General features: G+C 43.6%; 1 pseudogene; it reads left to right on the forward strand.

The window, feature by feature from the left end:
* Nucleotides 1–3183: 3183 nt before the first annotated feature.
* On the forward strand, nt 3184–16208 carry LOC134462995 (neuronal acetylcholine receptor subunit alpha-2-like; annotated as a pseudogene).
* Nucleotides 16209–16762: the final 554 nt, after the last annotated feature.

The following is a 16762-nucleotide window of genomic DNA, read 5'->3' on the forward strand; positions in this document are numbered from 1 at the left end:
TGCATTATACAGTATATGATGAGCTACTAAATGTGACTGACATTGTCTGCACAGTAGGCCTACTGTAAATATTAATTCAAATTTCAAAGTCAAACATTGTAGTTGTTCCTACATTTTAAATGTTGAATTGACATTGTGTGTCAATGTACTGTGCATGTATGCATTATCATGTAGTACACAGCCCATACAATATGTGATTCAGCCAATGTCACTGACAGTAAACATTACCTCACGGTGCTACCAGACATTCGCGTTCGCTTAACATGTCCAGGGGCATCATGAGTCCAAGAGGTTTACGGGCTGTTTTAGTTGTTCCCTTTGGATCCGCCAATGTCACTCACAGCTAGTGCACTGCCACACTGTTTTATATCTCGCGTTGAACAAAAGCAGTTTGGATGGAGCCTAGAGTACACTGTTTGTTAGCAGGCCATAGCTGTGACTCCTTTATGAAAACACTGTGTTGTACAAAAACTGCACATCAGTATCACTGGGGAAGGTAACAAATGCACTGTTTTGGACACAACTGCATACTGTAAGAATACTGCACTTCCATGCAATGTGTTTCGGACACATACATTCTGCACAAAAATCGTGAGGAACAACTGCATTCATCACATTGATACACTGATGCTCTGATTCGCCCCCGTGTCTGGGCACATTCTAAATTATTCTGACAGGCCATCATTGAGATGGATGATCGTGTCTATGATTAAACTTTTTGAGTAACATAAACAGGACACGTCACACACTGTCCCCTCTCCACTCTCCGCACTCCCCTCATCGCTATGCCCTGTCCCCTCTCTGCCCCACAAATCACAGCTCTCGTGAAGGACGCACTGTGTGTGTGTGTGTGTGTGTGTGTGTGTGTGTGTGTGTGTGTGTGTGTGTGTGTGTGTGTGTGTGTGTGTGTGTGTGTGTGTGTGTGTGTGTGTGTGTGTGTGTGTGTGTGTGTGTGTGTGTGTGTGCGTGCGCGCGTGTGTGCTCGTGTGTGTGTGTCTGTGTCTGTGTGTGTGAGAGTTTGTGTGTGTGTGTGTGTGTGTGTGTGTGTGTGTGTGTGTGTGTGTGTGTGTGTGTGTGTGTGTGTGTGTGTATGTGTGTGTGTGCGTGTGTGCCTCGATGAGGGTAAATGCACAAGGCATGAATGTCAACATGGACCGCATGGATTGCATTGGAGCGCCGAGGGCTGGAATATGTCCTCCCTTCCCCAGACTGGAGGGATTGAATGGAGGCTGAGTGTTTTCATTATGCCTAAGTCTTGAGTGCAAGGCAGCCTTCCCCCCTTGTTCCGTTGTCCTGCTTTCTCCCCCGGGCAAAAAGTCGTCCCCATGCAGAGAAGAGAGAGAGAGAGAGAGAGAGAGAGAGAGAGAGAGAGAGATTTGAAAGAGAGAGAGAAAGAGAGTGTTAGATATGAAGAGCATCATGGGAAGGTTGATGGGGGGTGGGTAGTGTGATGATGGTGGTTGTGATGGAGTGGTGAGATTATAGTTTAGTTCAATGTTTCTCAAACGTTTTCAGACCGAAGACCACTTTGTCCCCCAAAAAATTTTCAGGGACCACCCGTCAACTGACAGTTGATGGGTGCTAATTTGAGACTGCTAAATTTCGGTGCAGATCACTTTCTTTTTATTCACATTACAAGCCTGTCATTTTGTGGTGAAAATATCACTTCAGCTATGTTTAGCTTTGTAATAATGTTACAAATATAGCCTACTACTAACTTGTCTTGGAAAAGTAGAAATCCCCTCGTGGACCACCTGAGCTCTGTCACGGACCACCAGAGGTCACTGGACCACACTTTGAGAATCACTGGTTATAGGTTATCATACGAGGGGCATCATCATCACGCTTCAGTTGGTTTTGCAGAAGGGGTGGGTGGCTGGTTTGCTGGGGCGGGGTGGTGGTGGGTCTTGGTGATAGGAGGGGACGGGTGGGGGTGGGTTTGCAAAGTCATTTCCGTGCCATTCATCTGAGTGTTTTCAACTACAGCACAAAAGGGTTGGAGGCAACACGCGGTGTCCGTGACGTGATGGGATGCCCTGCTCTGCACTACTCTTCTCTGGTGTCACAGCCTGCACCGTCTGACTTTGGTTGTGGCCGGCAGAACAAGCTGTGGGGTTGGTCACTGAGCATCTGTCACCTACACTGTGGAGGAGCACAGAAGTTTCATGCATAAAAGTAAGCATGAAAACCTGAACAACATTCCCAGCCAACAGAGCTGGTTCTAAAGAACAGTGTAGTGGAGAGAGATAGATCAAAGACGATGCTCGTGATGCCGAACGACTGGAGAAGAGGGATGGGTAGCAGGTGTTTTGGTGTGATGCTCTTCGTCATTTGCCTTCTTCCACCAACAGGTAAGCATGGAGCTCAACGTGCTTGTCTTCCATTTGTTCTGCCCTCCTTATACTAGTAAATTGAAATTGAATTGAATTGTTTTACTCCTGCTGCAAACATAGGATGCCATGTTGTTATTGTGTCATTTGCTTTTACTTTTCTATGGCTGTTTTGAGTTATTTTCGTCATTGTGTTGTTATTACTGTATTGTATTTTCAAGAGACATGTCTACAGATCAGGGTTCCTTTTTGTTACATGAGACAAAAGTTTTCAATCATAAAGGATAAACAAGTTGCTCAAATAACATGAAAACAATTCCTCAACAATTAACTTTAAATTCACAATGTCACTTCTACTGATTTATCTGATTTTTCTGCATTCTTGTCTGGGTACATTTTCCCTACTCTCTTCTTTTTTTCTCCTTTAACCCTGTTCTTAAAGTCTTATTTCTGTTTTAACGATTTCGTTTCCTACCAGTTTTCACTCAAATCTGTGTCTTTGTGTTTCTGTCACTGACCGTCTTTCCATTTTCAGAGTTATATATAATATTGCAATGTAGCCAACTGTGAATTTGCAGACACAAAAGAAACACATCAGGAGATCAAAATGGCATAGAATAGAGAAGTAGTAATGTCAAAATACTTGGATCTCGTGACAAACCTAGACATGGAAAATAGACCTCCCATCCATCCATTCTATTCTATATCACCTAATTGTCTATGTAATATCTCTCTCACTCTCTGTCTTTCTATCTGTCTGTCTGTTTGTCTGTCTTTTTGTCTGTTTGTCTCTGTCTGTCTGTCTGTCTGTCTCTCTCTCTCTCTCTCTCTCTCTCCCTGCGTAGTTGTGAGTGTCATCGTGTCCAAGGCACAGGCGGAGGGCCGCTTGCTAGACAAGCTCCTGAGTGGCTATAACCGTCTGGCTCGCCCCGTGGCAAACATGTCCGACGCCGTCCGTGTACGCTTCGGCCTGTCCATCGCTCAGCTCATCGATGTGGTAAAAGTCATGCTGCTTAACACACACACACACGCACACGCACACGCACACACACGCACTCATGCACACGCACACGCACACACACACACACACACACACACACACACACGCACACACACACACACACACACACACACACACACACACACACACACACACACACACACACACACACACACACACACACGCACACACACACACACACACACACACACACACACACACACACAACTAAGCACACGCACTACTAAGTTCAATGATGTGGTAAAATTCAACATGTTATTGTCCTAATGACTGTACTGCATATGCTTTCCAAAGGGCTGTGTGTGTGTGTGTGTGTGTGTGTGTGTGTGTGTGTGTGTGTGTGTGTGTGTGTGTGTGTGTGTGTGTGTGTGTGTGTGTGTGTGTGTGTGTGTGTGTGAGAGAGAGAGTGTGTGTGAGAGAGAGTGTGTGTGTGTGTGCGCGTGTGTGCATGCTTGGGTGTTTCTGTGTGTGTGCGTGTGCGAGAGAGAGAGAGAGAGAGAGAGAGAGAGAGAGAGAGAGAGAGAGAGAGAGAGAGAGAGAGAGAGAGTAACATCTGAAGAAATTGCTCTCAGAAGGTCACATTCTCTCTCTCAGACATTCAGCCTGAAATATCATAGCCGAACTACTTATTGCGTATGAGTAAGTAACAAATGGATTTTGTCTAATTTTCCCCAAAAAAAACAGAATGAGAAGAATCAAATGATGACCACAAATGTCTGGTTAAAACAAGTGAGTGACTAGACCACTGGTCTATTTATAAGATCCAGACACACACATCCATCAGCCACACAATTCATCTCATGTCTAATCATACCACATCAGCAATGAATGTGACTCCTACTGTTATATAAGATGACAACATCAGACCAAGGTGAAAGCAGCCATAAGTTGGTTCAGACAGGGGAAAAAAACAAACCACTGATAGAGTGAGAGGGTGACTCTATTCTGCAGGGAAGCCGACAGGGGGCAGACTAAAGGGTCAGTTTTACGGGGCCAGGGAGAGAGGGCGCCCACCATTTTCATGACATTGGCTCTTTCTCAATGTCCCGTGTTTAGCCATGCAAGGACGTGAGACGCCCAGTGATTGGATACTATTTGTTGAACTCTGCAGAGTGTCCAATCACCAGGCTTTTCATGTCCTAGCAAGGCTAGAACACTTGACATTGAGATGGCCCCAGTATATGTATAGGATGGGGGTCCCTCTCAGATGGTGTTGTCCTGTGCCTGGCAAAAACTGACAGCAGCCCTGCTCTACTTGGTGATTTCCCGTTACTATGGAGTTTTGACATCTGAAGCAGTACCACTCACAGCTTTTGCTGGGCCCGGGGCAAAGTTATCTGAAAGGGCCCTAACTGTAAATACAAACCCCAACTCCGATGAAGTTGGGACGTTTGGTAAACAGTGAATAAAATCAAAATGCTATCATTTTCAAAACATTCAATCTATTCATTAGATGGAGAATAGTGAAAAGACAACATATTAAGTGTTAAAACCGAGAAAAAATATTGTTTTGGGGGACATATGTACTCATTTCTAATTTGATAAATCCAACACGTCTCAAAAGAGTTGGGACGGGGATCAGTGAAATTTAGTAAACATCCAAATAAGATAAAACAACAAAGAAGAACATTTCAAAATGAATTGTACTGACGGACAATATAGGTGTCCAGGTATAAGATCATCACAGAGAGGCTGAGTCACTCAGAATTAAAGATGCAAAGGGAATAATTACCATAGTTATTACATACATTTTTGAATTCCCTTTGATTTACCACGATTGAGTGTATATAAGACATATTTTTGTTAATAAAATCATTGTATAGGTTCATGACATCATGAAATATATATTGGCTGTAGTCTCACTCTAATTCCTGGAGTGCTAGAGCTATTGAAAATTGACCATATTAAGAATGCTTAATGCATGAAAATGACACAGGGGTTTAACATTCTCCTAAGCACCTGAGCTCACTTGAAATAGACCCAGAAGACATGGGAAATTGTCCTTTGCTTACAGAAGTCAGCAGAAGTTGTAGAAGTCCATTCTTTTTGACAATAATAGAGCATTGCACATCCTGTGCTACAGTGAAAATGGACCATCCAACTTGTGTTAGTGCTAGCTTCAAAAGTCAGCCTCCATGATGGCATGCGGATGCAGTAGTGCATTGGTTAAGATGTTCTCACTCATCTGTAGAGTTAAATACAGTGCTGAATGGTATAAATGCGTTTTAAACAGCATGAAAAGGCACTCATGCATTATATTTTGAAGGGAGATCTTCGATTACTGCCACATAGTAAGGTCAAATTGCATTCTCTACTATGTTTTAACAGTTTGGCTCCATCATAAGGACCAGCATGTGATAAAATGGTGGGTTTTTGGTCAAGACCTGTCACACTGTAAGCACTACAGAAAGGAAAACATTGCAAAACATGACAAGGAATACACCCACCATTTAAGCTGGTGAAATCATGTCCAAGATAGGAATTAACACTGTTTTTTATATAAAATCATCTCATCGGTTAATGTATTTAACTGTTAAGTGTTGTCTTTTGTTTTGTTTTTAGTCTTCCTTGACATTTGCTGCCATTTATTGTCCCCGTCCCAACTCTTTTGAGACGTGTTGGATTTCTCAAATTAGAAATGAGTACATATCTCCCCCAAAACAATATTTTTTCTCGGTTTTAACACTTAATATGTTGTCTTTTCACTATTCTCCATCTAATGAATAGATTGAGTGTTTTGAAAATGATAGCATTTTGATTTTATTCACTGTTTACCAAACGTCCCAACTTCATCGGAGTGGGGTTAGTAGAATGTGAGGAGGCCATTGTGAGCCTCATCTCTCTCTGAGCCCTGGACAAGGGACCTGTTTGCCCCCCGCTGTCGGCTTCCCAGATCAGAAGCATAAGCAATGAACATTTTCCCTGTGAGATTGGGGTCATCTTGCTCTCTGCCAAAGCTCTCATTGTCCTCGTCAAATGTCCATCAACAAACACACACACACACACACACACACACACACACACACGCACGCACGCACACACACACACACACACACACACACACACACACACACACACACACACACACACACACACACACACACACACACACACACACACACACACACACACACACACACACACACACACACACACACACACACACACATAACAATATGTCTGTCAGGGGCTGAGGAGAATTAGAAAAACAAAACAAAAAAAAACAAATGAAACTTGACAGCCATACAGATTAAATCTGACAGGAAATATTTAAGTGGATCTGAGCAAAGAGATTGCTTTGACCGTTGCTTGACGTTGTGATTTGTTCCATCCAACAGGAGTGGTATGATTACAAACTGCGCTGGGACCCTGCAGACTATGGCAACGTCACCTCAATGAGAATCCCATCTCAGTTCATTTGGAGACCGGATATAGTTCTCTACAATAAGTATGCAAAATGAATTTCAGTGAAAACTGACAATGAAGTCTAATCATATCTTATCATATCGTATCGTACGCAGTATAATAAATTGGCCTATAATTAATCTACATATATATTAATTATACAGTATGAGTATTTACAAGTATATGTCATTATGTATTTATCATTAACATGAGGAATTTTCATTTTAATTATAGTTTCTTTTCACAGCTGTTTGTAATAAGGTTTTTCACAGATTGTTATAATGAATGGCAAACAATCTATAATGTTAGGCAGGTATGGCAGTCAATTATCCACAAATTACATAACTTGCATTCATTTACTTGACAATTAGACCCACCTCAATTAAGAGATGATACAAACTGTATTGTAATTTAAATTTATTTGAATATATGTTATATATTTTTAATTAGATTTTTGATTTGTATCTCCCGTCTCAGCGCTGATGGAGACTTCACGGTGACGCACCTGACCAAGGCGCACCTGTTCCACGACGGCCGCATCACCTGGGTGCCGCCGGCCATCTACAAGAGCTCCTGCAGCATCGACGTCACCTTCTTCCCCTTCGACCAGCAGAACTGCACCATGAAGTTCGGCTCCTGGACCTACGACAAGGCCAAGGTCTGTGTGTGTCGCTAGGTGTTTGTCTTTCTTGTATCTTAATTTTATGACATTAAATTACATTACATTTAACAGACGCTTTTGACCAAAGTGACTTACAAGGAGGAAATTCAAGCAAGTACAGAGTAAGGGCTCAGCACCACAGAGTACAGCAGTATACAAAGTTAACCACCTTATCATGTACGGTTTCAAGGGCGGCCACTACCATTTTGGGTCGCAGTTGCTTGTGGTAAATCATTCAGAAGGGATATGGGCAGCCTAACAGGAACTGGAAATCCTGTGATAGTAAGAAACTTTGGAAAAAGGGCGGGGTTAGTGGGCATGGATTTTGTTGGAACTTGTGCCATGCTGTACTAGAAACAAATTCCACTGGCATAAGGAGTAGCCCCATAATAGCCCCGGTCCATGAGACAACAGTTCTTGGTTTGGCCCATTTTTGGCCTAGCCGCAGGCAGTATAAACTAGAGATGCACCAGATCCGGATCCGGTTCCGGTTCCGGATCCGGCAGGATAATAGGGTTTTTCACCGGTCCGGTAGGATCTTTAGCAGTGGATCCGGTATCCGGCATGTTACCTAAAAATCAGGGTCTGGTGTGTCTCTAGCCTAGTCTTTCACAACCCCAATCACTGCATGGAGTGAAAGCCCTTTGGAAGCGGCCGTTGCAGGCAGTGTGGAAATAAGCCAATGAGTCTAAAAAATAGTTTGAGCCAACGTAATAAAAAGGGCCCAAGTGTGCAAGTAGACTACATGTTTCAACCCTTTTGTAGGATCCGGTATCCGGTTCCGGATCGGGCAGGATCTTAAGCAGTGGATCCGGTATCCGGCAGGATCCTAAAAATCAGGATCCGGTGCATCTCTAGTATAAACTGGTACAGGGGCTGGGCTGAAGTTCCATGGGCTTAAAGGACCAGCTCAGTCAATTTCAATATGTTGTTGTATTGCTCACGCTACCCTTGACTTGTTAGTACCTGGTGATGGCACATTTTTCGGCTAAGCCCTTTCCGAGATAAGAGCTATTCTAATGGGGGCAGCGTTTGTTTACATTTTTTAAAAAAAATAACATAAGCCTACTGTAAATATTTTCCCATAAGGTACCGCTGTTTGCTAGTTGTCTGCTGATGCTGTATAACCTTTCGGATGTTTTTGGGAATAAATAAAAATGTTTTTATGAAATGTAAACAAAGAGCTGCCCCCATTACAATGACCGAGATCTCGGAAAAGGCTGAAGAAGAAGAAAAAAAAAACCTCAGCCTACTGACAAGTCCAGGGTAGTGTGAGCATTACAACTGCATGTTGAAATTGACCAAACTGGTCCTTTAAGTTCCTGGGTCAATTGCCCGCAGTATAAATGGGGCTGTAATAGCCATTGGCAACATCGTGCCATAGTACTACACTACCACAACATTCCCCAGAGCCTTTAGTAATACGTATATTACAACTTGGGTCATTGCCATTCTGTAAACAACAATTTCACAATAAGGGTCATGTCTAAACGGGTTAAAAAATCATCCGTTCATTCTTTTATATAGACATTAGGACTTTTTGCCTTTATTGCTGACAGGAGAGTGGAGGAGAGATGGGAAAGGATTGGCAAATGATCCGGGGCGGAACCGAATCCGGATCACCAGCGTAGTAACCCAGTGCCCTACTGTTATAGGCCACGACAGGGCCATTTACTCATTGTTTCGTTCGTTCGATCCAGATCGACCTGGTCAGCATGTCGGAGTACGTGGATCAGAAGGACTACTGGGAGAGCGGGGAGTGGGTCATCGTCAACGCCGTGGCCACCTACAACATCAAGAAGTACAAGTGCTGCTCAGAGAGCTACTCGGACATCACCTACTCCTTCCTGATCCGCCGGCTGCCGCTCTTCTACACCATCAACCTCATCGTGCCGTGCCTGCTCATCTCCTGCCTCACCGTGCTGGTCTTCTACCTGCCCTCGGCCAGCGGCGAGAAGGTCCAACTCTGCATCTCCGTGCTGCTCTCCCTCACAGGTGAGGAGGATATCACCCATTGATGCTGAATGGAGTGGAGATGTATGACACAACATTCAGGTCATTTGAGACAATTGTATTAAAAATCTGAATGAACACAGTCTAATGCAAGATGAGGGTCTTAGCATTTAAATGCAACTTATGTTTTTATGTGCTTCAGAGGCTGAGATATTTAGGTTTATATAGGCAACTTTTCGTAGAAAGGGCTTAGGCATTCAGCAGCCTTTTTGCAGGTGCTTTAGGCATCAATGGGTTAATAATAATGCCCCAACAGGATAAATATTTCCTGAGCTTTCTTCGGCTCAAACATCATAAGGGGCTGGGAAGCCGACAGGGGGTCAAAGAGGTCTGTTTTCCCAAGCCCAGGTTGGCAAGGATTGGGTCCTCAGAACTGGGTCCTCATTACTTGGTATGTATCAGCTTTAAAAATGAAATAGTGTTTTGACTGATGTGATGTTTGATTTTTCATGACGATAAATAAGATTAACATATTCACCAAAGTCACTGCGATAACATGTAGGCTTGTTGATTTCATAACTGTGCAAAAAAGATATAAAAGAATACTACTCTTATTAGTTACACTACCAAATGTTTAAACAGGACTATACAGCCTTGCTTCATACAATACTATAAGGACTAGATGGTCAGTGGAAGGCAAAAGACTGCATATATACTGTAGCTTTCATACCACATAGAGGAGTATTATGTCCTAAGGGGGAAAAAAATTCTCAGTGATCCAAAAAATGGCTTTTAACCCACCCCCCATCTCTCTCTATCCTCTCACTCTCTCTCCATCCTCTCCCTCTCCCCCCCCCTCTCTCTCTCTCTCTCTCTCTCTCTCCTTTCTCTCTCTATCCCTCTCTCTGTCCTTTCTCTCTCTCTCTCTCTCTCTCTCTCTCTCTCTCTCTCTCTCTCTCTCTCTCTCTCTCTTTCATAAGCTTTTGTGTGTAACATAATGAGTTTGCAGTTTCGGGTACTTTTAAAATACCCCTCAATCTCCATCCTCTCCCTCTCTCTCTCTCTCTCTCTCTCTCTCTCTCTCTCTCTCTCTCTCTCTCTCTTAATTATGATATACTCTACCCCTCTTTCTCAATCTCCACCCAGCCCTCGAAATTAATATTATTCTTAGGGCTGGGACTCGATTAATTTTTTTAATCGAAATAATCTACAGGCTTTGGAATTAATTAATCACATTTAAATATCTGACTTGAGAACAGTGAAAAATATTTTGGATAATTACAATAAATAAGCTTCATCTTAAAATATTATTCATTTCTTAAAGAAGAGAGAACTCTTCTTACTGTAATTTCAGCAGGCTGTTCACCATCAGGCGCAATACTGCCCCCCTGATCTAATACAGAACTATGTAGCTATATTATACTTCGATTCATTTTTTAAATCGTGTTAATTAATTAATCGAGTCACGTGATTAATTAATCAAAATTAACTAGTTAATGTCCCAGCCCTAATTATTCTATACTTCCTTTCTCAATATCCACCTCTCTCTCTCTCTCTTTCTTTCTTTCTTTCTTTCTTTCTTTCTTTCTCTCTCTCTCTCTCTCTCTGTCCCACCACCACCACCACTATCATCGTAGTCTTCCTCCTGCTCATCACCGAGATCATCCCCTCCACGTCTCTGGTCATCCCGCTGATCGGCGAGTACCTGCTCTTCATCATGATCTTCGTAACGCTCTCCATCATCATCACCGTCTTCGTGCTGAACGTGCACCACCGCGCGCCGCACACGCACTCCATGCCGCCCTGGGTGCGCCACCTCTTCCTGGATCTGGTGCCTCACTTCCTCTTCATGCGTCGGCCGAGCCAGAAGTCGCCCTCAGGGGTGACGGGGTCGGGAACGGGGACGGAGACAGATGACGCTCTGCCACAGAAAAGGATGAGTGGTAGCAATATCACCAACGGCAACAACAGCATCAACTCCTTCAACCATGCCACCGAGACAGAGATGGATCTGGCCAAGTTAGGTCATCCCAGAGCCAGTGTCTTTCCTCCTGCCAACGGCGCTTGCACCGGTGCCACCACCACCCCCACCACCCCGCTCTCCTGCCCCTTCGGCCAGCCATCAAGAAGGCACATGTCGCTGCAGCCCCTCCACACCCATGCCACCGAGACCGAGATGGGCCTGGGCATGTTTGATTATCATCCTAGCTTCATCTCCTGCAGTGGAAACGGCAGTGGTGCCAATGCCAACGCCACCCCCCGCTCCATCTCCACCTCCACCACCCCACTCTCCTCTCCTTTTGGTCGGCCAGCGAGGAGGCACATGTCCCTGCAGCCCCACCACACCCAGCTGCACCACCACTCCATCCAAGAGGAGCTCTGGGCTGGGGTAGACCAGGGGTGCAGTGGCGTTATCAGAGGTGGGTAAATTGGGAGCAGGGGCGGAGCGACAGGCGGGGCAAGCAGGGCATTTGAGCCCAGGGCCCTCTCCTATAGGTGGTGGGGGCCCTATTATGACCTTGGCAGGCTGTATGGAGGGCCCTATCAGTGTTTTGTCCTGGGGCCCTGTGTGCAATTGTTCCGCCACTGACTGGGGGTGCTGTTGTTCAATTGGCTAAGGAGCTGTACCATATACTACCCGGGAAACCGAGTTCAAATCGGGCTCAAGGTCTTTAACTGCCTGATCTTTCCCCCATCTCGCTCCAGTTGCACTCCCCTACTTGTAAAATGAAGGCATAAAAAAATATTTTTTAAAAGACGAAGGTAAACTATTGTGTTTGAGCCAGCTGTGGCACTAATGGTAAGGAAGTTTGTCTTGGATTCGGAAGGTTACAGATTTGAATTCTATATTATCTATCCATGGCAGAAGTAGCCGACGTTGCCTAACCACTATCACTATCACTACCTGTAGCTGAAAACATTCAAGTCACTTTGGATGAAAGTGTCAGCTTTGTGTAATGCCATGATGTGATTTCATGGTGTCTGGTGCCTATACAGACTTAGGTAATGTGATATTAGAATCTTGAAAATCAAGTCAAGTCAAGTCAAGTCAAGTAGGTTTTATTGTCAATTTCTTTACATGCACTGGTCATACAAAGAATTTGAAATTACATACATACATACAAAATGGTGGTACATCCATTCTAGTAGTAAACAGTATTCATAGGTGAATAAATTATTATTGAAAACTCTTTCAATAATTTACTGAGTTTGCGGCGGTCTGATGTTTTGTTTTCACTGCACTAAATCCCAGGGACAGACATGCTGGCGTTGTCCTCCTGTTCGTCTGTGCATCCTGTGCTGCAGACAGGAGGGGTGCAGAGGGCAGCGTACGGCCGGGCCAAAGTGCGCTCTCTCAGCGTGCAGTACGGGCCAAGGGAGAGGGATCCGGAGCCGACCCGTGGGACGGGCGCCAGGGCCAGGCACCGCTCCAGGAGCATGCAGTACTACTGCCTCCAAGAGGAGCATGAGGGTATGGTTTATTTCACAAGTGGAAAGTGTGAGTTTAAGTCTGAACAAACATCTGACCTGGGAGCAGGACAAGCAAATGACCAGATAATTAATAGTTAATAGTTAAATGTAGGGATGCACCGATACACATTTTTTTCACTTCCGATCCGATTCCGATATCTAAATTTGGATATCTGCCGAAACCGATACTACTCCAATCCAATATCAAAATCATATATATGCATGGGTTTCAATTTGAGGTAGGCTTAAGCAGACTATTTGGTCAGAAAAGCGAGTCAGAAGAACAGGAAAACAAATAATAAGCAAAAAGTAACAATTAAAAAAGTAACAATCCCATCCGGACAACTAATATGCAAGCGTTAAGATTTCAAATTAATATTGCACCTGACTCAATGTCTGTATCAGGAAAATTCCGATATTTTGGGAAAATTCCGATCCAATCCGATCTTTGAAATATGTTGATATCTGAAATATAACCCGATACGATACACAAATACCGATATCCCATCCCTAGTTAAAAGTCCACTTCAACCTGGGTTTTTTGCTCCCACTTGTCTGAATAAAGGTGATTACCGGCAACGTCACGAAAAAAACAAAAAAAAACAAGTGGGAGCAAAAAAAACCTGGTTGAAGCTAACTTTTTTCTCTTATTTATCTTATTTCACTAGTGGCTCAGTTGGTAGACTAGATGAGCCTGTTTGCCAATCAGAAGCAAGATACATTAACCCCAAAATTGTCCAGGTGGCAGAGTGGTACCCTGCGTGGAAGGCAGGGACAGCAGCGTGTGAACGTGAGTGTGAATGGGTGAATGTGTGGTATACATGTTAAAGCGCTTTGAGTGCTCAAAGGAGTGGAAAAGTTCTATATACGTACTGTAAATGCAGACCATTCACCATTTACCATTTATTGTGTTACATTATATTTTTATAATACTCATGTCATACTATAGGGCAGTGGTTCCCAACCTTTTTCTTAAGGGACCCATGTTTTTACTATTGTAAGCTTTGGTGACCCAACCACACGAGCGCCTGCACGAGAGGGAGTCACAAGATGCCCTCTGTTTCCTGCGAAAACTCATTTTAGTTATTTTATTCCTCAATTTGTCTTTGGTCAAATATAGAATAAATGTTCAATGTAGCACTTACAATGTGTTGCTTCTATGCATTTATTAGTTAAATGCTTTGTCTTTTATTCAACAAGGGATATATGTATTTAAAACGAAACCCCTTAAAATCAAGAGGGCTCCGCGACCCCCTGTGGATCCTTTGGCGACCCATAAGGTGGGTCCCGACCCATAGGTTGGGAACCACTGCTATAGGGTATAGGCTGTGCTGTACTATACTATTCTATACACATTAGCCTATATACATTACACTATCATTGATTCTTGAAAAAAAAGCAAAAAGAGGTTTTAAATTTGGAAACAAAAATTAGTTTATACAAATTATTGAAGTATAATATCATAGACAAAGGTCTTGGTTGTGTAGCAATGTATAACAACCACCCCATATCTTACTTGTTTTCGTTAGCACTGTTGGACATAATGAGGGGTCCACACTCCACAGTGATGTAGATGATGCATGCCTGATTTTTTTGTATTTCAAAAAATATGTAATGATGGTGACGAAAATGTGACACATATTGACCAATCAAAAACTATTAGTAGTGGCCTAAATATTGTTTCATTTTTTCATTTTTAGCCATTTAAAATCATTATGCTTATGCTTTGGAGAGCAGGTTTCATAGCCTAGGTGGTGGGCAAGTTCAGTAATGAAATATAATAAAACTACCCCTTGATTATTACTTGGATGTCCTTTGTTCATGAATGTGCTCCACACAATTAGCACTTTTATGAGTAGGACATGTTTTTGCAAACTTTCAAGAATCAGTGCTATACTACACAATAAACTACCAGTAGCCTACAATAGGCTACTAATATGATATAACGTAGCATTTTGCTTTTACTAACTTCCCGACCTACTGACTCTGGACAGGTGACGGGGCCATTCCTGTGACCCTGCTGTCCTCAGTCCAGGGACACGTGCCCCTGACCAACGGCAGAAGGACACCAGCATGGGCCAAGAGCAGGATGCCAAAGTCCAGGTCGGCCATGTCACTGAGTGCTGTGAAAGGGCCTCCTCCTCCTCCTCCTCCGCCTCCTCTTCCTCCTCGTGCCACCTCCTCTCCTGTCACCTTGTCACCTGCCATGAAGGTGGCAGTGGAGAGTGTGCAGTTCATCGCCGATCATCTCAGAGCCGAGGAGGACGACATCTGTGTAAGGTTTCAACACATACTGTTTATCCCGTTCATATTATATTAAATAATTAATGGAATAGTCGACGAATAGCTGAAAACATGTTAATGTTCTGAAGCATTGCTTTTTGTGTAAAACAGATGCATTAATAGATCAGTGCTTATTATGACTGACCAACACGTCTACTATAATGAAGTCCTACCACATAATTGGTGCGCTATATTCCTTCCATTCTCTAGCAGCAGTGGCGGAACAATTGCACACAGGGCTACGGGACAAAGCAACTGCCCTGCTTGTCCCCCCTATAGCTCCGCCCCTGACTATCAGTAAGAATAGAGCTCTTCAGCGTTGACGTCAACTTGTATGCGGCGTTTGGACTTCCGGTTCCATGGCGATTTTTTACATTGCAAAACGCCATAGAGATTCAGGTTTGGCAAAAATATAAGTTGCACGCCAACAACGAACATTAGCGTGTTCCCGCATCCCTTTCTCATTAGTGGAACGGATCGTATCATCATGTTGGTGTATTCACATGTTAAATCATGACGATTATAATTCAATATTGCTAACCCCTTTCTGATCATTAAAACTTCCGAACTACATACTTTCCTTTGGTTGCCATGGGTACAACCCTCCGCACGTACATGACGTTAGATACAGGCGCCGCTTCTGTAGTCGCCAAAAGTTTCCGGGTTTAGCATATGGACGCAACATCGTATTTATGTCGAAGTTTGACACAAAATGATCAACCATGTCATACCTACAGCCTATTTTTAACACCCTCGACAGTTTGCGGGGGTTCGCGAAGCGCGTGCTTGCACTCGGAGCTTATTTGAAACTGGCCCCTATTCATTCCCAATGGAGGCCGGAAGCCGATACGAACCAGGAAGTCCTTAAATGCTAACATGAAAGACTACAATCTACTACATGCTTCCGCGTTACTGAAGAACTCTATAGTCTGATGTTGTGCTGTGTTCTGTTTCTCAGGTGAAAGAAGAGTGGAAGTATGTGGCCATGGTGATCGACCGCATCTTCCTCTGGATGTTCATATTTGTGTGCATCATGGGGACCGCTGGCCTCTTCCTCCCCCCCTGGTGGGCTGGAATGATATGACACAAAAATATAAACTCTTTTTTTTTTTTTTACAGTAAAGTGACATGAGCCTTTTCCTTTGTTTGATTTATTTACTCTGCCTGTAGCATGTGGATTACATCAGTAACCTATACCTGACAGTATCTATGTCTATTAAAATTGATTGATTGATGTAGCCTACCTACTACGTTAAATTGAAGCACATATGTTTTGTTTTTTGTGTCTTTCCTTTTCTTTTTTGAACTTGACCATGCATTTGATATACCGGTAGTCTTAAAAATTGAAGGAGACAACATGCATTTGTAGGCCTATTGCTCACGCTATCCTTGCCAGTAGCCTACCTGACACCCAGAGGCCAGTCTAGGGTCCATTTGGGGCCCCAAGCGAAAATTCAAAAGAAAGAACATTCTCTACAAATTGCCACTACTACAGGAAGTTTAAAGTTTTAGTTGTTAGTCGTCATCTGGCTTGGGGGCCCCAAGCGGCTGTCTGCCCAACCTGGTGACAAGATGTGCCGCTGCTGACACCGCCCTATTATTTCCTCAGCTCTTTCCGATATATTATCCTGGCCACTC

Source organism: Engraulis encrasicolus, chromosome 14 (genome assembly GCF_034702125.1).
Source record: "Engraulis encrasicolus isolate BLACKSEA-1 chromosome 14, IST_EnEncr_1.0, whole genome shotgun sequence".
Lineage (NCBI taxonomy): Eukaryota > Metazoa > Chordata > Actinopteri > Clupeiformes > Engraulidae > Engraulis > Engraulis encrasicolus.